Source organism: Macrobrachium nipponense, chromosome 3 (genome assembly GCF_015104395.2).
Source record: "Macrobrachium nipponense isolate FS-2020 chromosome 3, ASM1510439v2, whole genome shotgun sequence".
Taxonomy (NCBI): domain Eukaryota; kingdom Metazoa; phylum Arthropoda; class Malacostraca; order Decapoda; family Palaemonidae; genus Macrobrachium; species Macrobrachium nipponense.
In genome coordinates, this window is record NC_087202.1 from 100,369,212 (window position 1) to 100,376,711 (window position 7,500).

Here is a 7,500-nt window from a genome sequence, read left to right on the forward strand (position 1 = left end):
TCCAAGTTCAGCCCTGAAAGAAAGGTGGGGTGAGAAGGGGTAAAAAATAATATGACAAAAGTGATGTATATGAGTGTCTAATCGATAGTTTTTGAGATCGCTGGGACGAACTGAGACACTCAGCCCCAGCAGAAATAGTGGTGAGAAGTGGTGAAATATAAAATTTCAAAAATTCTGGGCAATATAACTGAAGCAACTGTCTTTTAGGAAAGAGAGAGAGAGAGAGAGAGAGAGAGAGAGAGAGAGAGATAGAGAGAGAGTTTATCGGTTGTCATTCAGTTTTCCCGTGTAGCGTCGGGATGCCCAGCTAGTATAGATATAAGATGCCTGTAGCGAATGTGGAATGCCAAAAAATAGGTAATTAGGCTATAAACAGACCATGTCTCGCACGACCAATGCTAAAAGCTGCTTAAGTAAGGCTCCGTTAAAACTATAATAAAGAGAATATGAGGAAATTGAAAAATTTGCTTGAAATTATCTAAATCGTCTCCTCAGCAGGAGCATTAGTAGTTGGAACAGAACTCTGAGTTTTGACGTTGAGGCTCTTATGTTGGTCAAACTGGATGAAAGAACAGAATAAAGATGTGCACGAAATACACAGGGTAACATTGGATATTTATGCATGTTACTGAAATTCTACAGTCAATTGGGCAGGCGCAAAAAAAGACATTTCATTCTAATAATGCACTACAAAGAAACACCGTTGAGTCTATCTGATAAAACAAAGTTTCGGCCAGACTATGGATGTTAGTCATGGCCTGACATGTTTAATATTTAGAGAGTTACTTGAAAGACTGGGAAAAGGAAAGCATGGCTCCCAAAGGATTAGTGAACTGTAACCAATCACTAATGAAGGTAGGAATCCGGCCAGAAAAACCTGTCAGGTGTAAATATTTACTTTCCAACCGTTTGTATGTTAGTATGTACTGTCCTGCTATCATGTATGTTATGAATTTCTACCAATTTGTATCAGTCCTCTGAAGATGGCTTAGTTGGCAATACATATAGGCTACACCGGTCAAGATCTACGACTGTTTTATTTGTTCTTGGTGGTGTTTGGTTATGTATATATAGATGTATAGATAGATGTATATATATGATATATGTATATATATGATATATGTATATATATATATATATATATATATATATATATATATATATGTGTGTGTGTGTGTGTGTGTGTGTGTGTGTGTGTGTGTGTGTGTGTGTGTGTGAATCTACTGGCCACTTTTATACCAGATACATGCGTTAAGAGGGCATTGTGATTGCATATATATATATATATATATATATATATATATATATATAGTATAATATATATATATATATATATATATATATGTGTGTGTGTGTGTGTGTGTGTGTGTGTGTGTGTGTGTGTATGTATACAAATAAAGGAAAGGTTTTTTTGCCACGAAGGAAAAAATGAAAAAGCGAGATAGCCGAGTACTTTCGGTTCTGTTCGTACCCTTTACTGAAGGCAAACTGATTTTTACAGAGAACAACATAGTCAAAAGAAGGCTTAATATGCAAACTGACACTACAAGATTAGCAATAAGGGCGATTTTCGCTCTACAGAAAGGAGGAGCCGCCTGAGGGTAGCCACACCTTGAAGGATACACGCAGTAAAAAAGTTATTCTTCCAGAAAACAGTACATTTTTGAAAAAACACGGGAGCATATACAATTTAATATCATGAATTTTACACAAATTTTCCCCCGCCCCCAAAAAAAAAAAAAAAAAATTATTATTAATGAAAAGACGAAAGAAAATATAAATATATATATATATATATATATATATATATATATATATATATATATATATATATATAATATATATATATAGATATATATATATATATATATATATATATATATATATATATATATCGAGCAAGAGAAAGCGGGGAGAGAGAATATCGAACCGAGAGAGAGAGAGAGAGAGAGAGAGAGAGAGAGACAGAGACAGAGAGAGAGAAAGAAATAATAACTATATACATGTGGGACTAATTTAGTAGTTGTCATCTATTTTAAGGTCCATCATAAACATCTTACAAATATATGGGTCGAAATGGTACATTCCCAGACTAAGATTTAGGTTGTTTTTATGGGTGATTTGTATAATTACCCCGATTCCAGTAAATTTCTTGAAACATAATCATTAGATCTAGCAATTACCGAGGTATTACCCCAATTAATACAATGAGATTTTTCACTCAGATTGATAAACAGTGTATTTATACATAGCATCACGTTGTATATACTTCGTGATCAAGTTATATTCATTTTGTATATATATATTATATATATATATATATATATATATATATATATATATATATATATATATGTATATATATATATATACATATCTGAAGGCTTGACACGAATAATTTAGTAAACTAAAAGGCAGGGAATATATTGGTGACGGCCATAAAATCAGCATAAGCTTTTTTCTTTTTCTTTTTAATTAAGGAGGGCGAATTATATGCTACAAATGAGAAAATTTTACAGTGCTGCTTCTTACACTTACTAGCGCCCATGGAGAGAGAGAGAGAGAGAGAGAGAGAGAGAGAGAGAGAGAGAGAGAGAATTCCAGGCAAGCTTTGCTAAGAAAACCGTCCAAATCGGAAAGATGTAACTGATAATTGTATCCTTAGAACGGAAACGTAGCCATTATGTTTTTGGGAAGTACCAGGAAGACAAGTCATAGCATTATGTGTTCTTTGAGAGTTTCAGTTCTCTGTAGTTTTATATTTCCCGTATAATTTCAGAGTTTAGTACGTTCCAGTAACTAAGAGGTGTCGTGCAATCGAATAAACTCCCGGGATATAGCTAGATTTTACACAAGCAGCAATTTTCTGGTGAGATGACAGCTGGTTGTTTACTATTTACTGGTCTTTTGACTTTAAAAGAAACCCTCCAGTTTAACGCTAAAATCTCACGATCTTTTGTGCGAATTTGTTCCGGGAGTGAAGATGTTATCAAAAATTGTCAGTTTTTACATTGCAGTTTCAGCTGTGTTCTTACTACCTTTGTTTTCTTTGTTGTTATTGTTGATTTTTCTTTGGTTTTACTATAGGTCTTATCTCCTTTATTGCTGGGGGTACGGCCTCCGTTTTACATTCATATTTTCAATAACAAAGATACCATGAAGATATTCGAGCAGATGTCTCCGTGAATGTAAACATCACAACCATTCATGTGTTAACAAATAAGTAGCCTTTTATTCTATATTGTTATTCTTGTTACAAGAAAAATAGAATAAAGTTGCACAAATGGGGATTTCGGGTTTTAATAAGAAATAGTTGGAATGTTTCTTCTTGTTGACGTCAATATACGTACATACATTTTGAAGTATGACAATCGTTGTTTCAGTTGTTCTTAGTTTTCTAATAATTTACTAATATTTTCTTGACGAGACTATATATATATATATTATATATATAGATATATATATATATATATATATATATATATATAATATACATATATATATATATATATATAATATATATATATATATATATATATATATATATATATATATATGATATATATATATATATATTATATATATGTATATATATATATATATATATATATATATATATATATATATATATATATATATATATATAATTTCTATTCTCCCTCCGTCATGTTTTTGTCATACCATTACATTCTTTGCCTGCAATTTTGTTGTTGTTCCAGAGGTCCAACAATTGTGGTGTTTCCGCCTTGCCCACAGTCTAACACAAAGCAACTTCCTCTCTCATCTTTCGTAGCTGGATGTTCAGCGGAAAGACTTCCCGGTGACTTTCTGGAAACTGACTACGTCTCTTTGAGAATAGAATGGAACTGCAGCCTTTCTTTCGTTGCTCTCCTCAGGCTGCAAAAAAAAAAAAAAAAAAAGCTGGGAAGAACGTCTTTACTTCGCTATACCAACTTCAGGATGATAGATGTTGAGGTAATTCAGACTTATTTCCGAGGAAAAATTAACATGATATTCCATGTGTTTTCCTCCCTGTTGATTACATGAATACAGGAATTTACTTTAAGCAACGGAAATTGTTGTCATTTCATGAGTAGCCTAGCCTTCGAGCAGGACAGATGTAAAACTTAGAGTGTAAGAAATTGTCCCTGAAGATCGTATAGTTGAAAATGAATTTTCTTACATCTTATATCAGCACTGACTAAGATTCCTCCATAAATTCCTTACTAGTGTATTTAATTTGGAGGCTCGGCACTTATTTTAAATTATTTTAAATTTCATTACATAATGTTACTATAACAAATAAGGCTCTCAATAAAAGTGCAAGTATTCAGCTTCGCGTAAAACTCCTCAAAACTGGGAAAATCTGTAAGAGTGGTTGGGAATTGACACAAAATTTTCATAGGATTTGTGTATTCCCACCAGAATAGTTACTTCCTGCACGGTAATCACACATCTTTGCTAAAGTAATTCGCTCCAGTTTTTTTTAAAGTAATTCTCTCACGTTTTTTTAAAGGAATACTCTCCCATTTGACTATAAATTAAGTTTTGTTGAAGACCCAAAAGCTACAAAAGGCGATAACTTTAATAGATTTTCATACAGTTATATATCATAAAGGTAAAGCTTGCTAACAAACGAAATGATGTAATGAAATTTAAAATAAGTTACATCATAAAGAGAGATAAATCCTTCGCTATATAGACTGGATTTTTCAGTTTTATTTTTCATTTGCCCTTTTTCTCGAAAAGACTTTTAAAGTAATGTTATGATTCAATATTTTTATAACTTTTACATGAGCACAAACATTCCTTGAAAATATATGATTAAATAGTATATGCAGCTATGCAGACGTATGTTTTTTACACAGAAGCACGCTCACACACATGCGAGAGAGAGAGAGAGAGAGAGAGAGAGAGAGAGAGAGAGAGAGAGAGAGAGAGAGAGAGAGAGAAGAAAATCTGCAAAGTTTGCAACTATAACTCTGGAAAAAGATTTCTGCTTTCATTGTGAAAATGCTTTGACACGCAATTCTGTAACGATGTTCCTTACTGCCAGTGTAAACCCCTAACGGGCCACTAAAATTAAGGAAGCTTCTATACTGAGAAAAATTCATATCCTTTAACCCAAAATTTCACCAGGACTGACGAAAATCACCGAGCATTCATGGACAATGAATAAAATTATAGGAAATTTTATGGATGCCTCCCTCCCCCAAGTATTCGTGCTCAAATGCATATCATTAGCACTAATGGTTTTTATAACAATGAAAGTTCCGCCAGCATTGCAGTGCCAAGCCTCCACCAGACGGGAGTAATATATGTCGTCGTATGATAATTAGATAATTCCCTGCAATATCAGACCACAAACATTCATATTCTAGGCTGAATTAATATTGCGTTTGCATATGGCCCTCTCCGTAATTCATGTGAATTGTCTGGGTATGAAAAATTTTTACCAACAAAGGTTTTTTTTCCTAAGCCGTTTAAAATTGTGGTATAGTTTATGTAGATTTTTTATTTCCAGATTTTTATTCCTTTACGTTATGCAGTTATTACTGGAACCATGAAAATGTTCAAATTCTTATCACAATCCATCATCTATTACCTCAGTTAATAGATAACGTCTCGTCGTGAACTCAAATGAGCGTAATTTTGTTGCTGCATAAACGGACTTTTCTTATACTTTGAAGGAATAATTGAAAATCTTTTATATTTATAAAAAAACATGTAAAATTAAATAACATTGTTATAACAACTAACCCTGCTTAAACACTAGAGTGGTCTGTATCTACACACTAAAAGGGACCCATCTCAAAAATTAAATTCTCAGACACCACACGATGTAAATCGTTGCTTGAGCCTTGGCTGCCATTTTTGGTCTGCATTTTCACACGTACATTGCCAGGGACCTGGCTTCCAACTCTTCTTAAGAATCACTGTGATGGCTTCCGTTCTCAAGCGTGGCTATTTCTTCTGCGTTTACGATCACAGCCTCGCATCTTATATCACCGCTGCTGCCATGTTGACTTGTCATATACCATCTCTCCGCCTTCCTCACGAGATCCTCTTCCTTTGTGAATTCATCTGCTGTGCAAAGACGACTTTTTTATTTATTTTTTTATTTACCTATTTTTTTTTTTGTAGTCCTTGATGGTTTTTTTTCGAACTATATTGTGAGCTTTTCCTGGCAGACGATTTCGACTTTTTTTTATTGCCACATCAAACTTACAGTCTAAATTTTGTTGTAAATAAAACAAAATTTGTTCAAAGTAAAGATTTTATAAAATGTTATGATTTTTACAAGACTTAAGTCATATTTTATGTAAAAATCAAATTAATACATATAAAGAATTTATTTTAAATCGTTTGGTATATCAGTGATAAAAAAAATAAAGTGACAGCCTTAATATTGTGTAGATAGTTTTGAAAAAATTACATTGAAACCCCAAGCAATAGTAAAAGAAATTATTTTTGCTTCTCAATATTTAACCTTTCTTCTCTTCGGATTCTGCATAAAAAAATGCGCAGTCGGTAATTTTGCCAGGGGGAGAAAACATTGAGAATTAAAAAAGATAAAATAAAGGCACTACCTCTCGTAAACAAACCAACTTAAGACCAAAGGTTCTGCCAATGTAAAGAGAATACCCTGTAAACAAGTCACTGGTTCTCGAATTTGGAAAAATTACAGAGGAAGTAAACAAAGTGAAGAGAAGGCTCTCTCTCCTCTCTCTCTCTCTCTCTCTCTCTCTCTCTCTCTCTCTCTCTTTGTGTGTATGTGTGCGTGCAATATAGCTGTGAACAGCTGAAAGCTTCACTAATTTCCGGGTTAGTTTTGATGTTATTTTCGTCAGACAATTTTCTAGTTAATTAATTTTGCTATCTTCTATATTTAATAAAGTGATAAATCAAGGCTGGCAAGTGGGATGAATGTCCCATTTGCACTTGCGCAAATTTGCGTAATAAGGCGTACACACACGCACACACACACACACAAATACCTGCTCCCAAAACGTGTACGCGCAAGTGAAAAAGTCTGGCCTAGAATTATTTGAGATGGTTTGGTTATGTAGAAAAAGGGAGATTATTCATTTTCATGAGGTGATGAATCGGAAAAGAATTATAACGGAAAGAGTGAAGCAGTCGTTGAATAGCAAGAGTGTTCTTAACAGTTAGGAAGCCTGCTTACCAAAGACCCCTTTATACCTTGTGAAATTGACCTGTAGAAAGTAAATGTTAATATATTTTAGCCTGACATGCGATATCAACTAAAGTGACACGTACCCATGTTAAAGATGAGTCTATTCCAGCTTTATTGAAGGGAGAAGCACTTCGTTGCAACGAGAAAATCTTATTTCTTGAAACAATCAGATTTTATTTTTGTTTATAGAAAATGGCATTTTTTGAGAAATTTGGTTTTGAGAAATTCCAATTTTGGAGAAATTCCAATTTTGGAGAAATCTGATTTTTTTAGGAAACTTAATTTTTTTTAAAGAAAATATG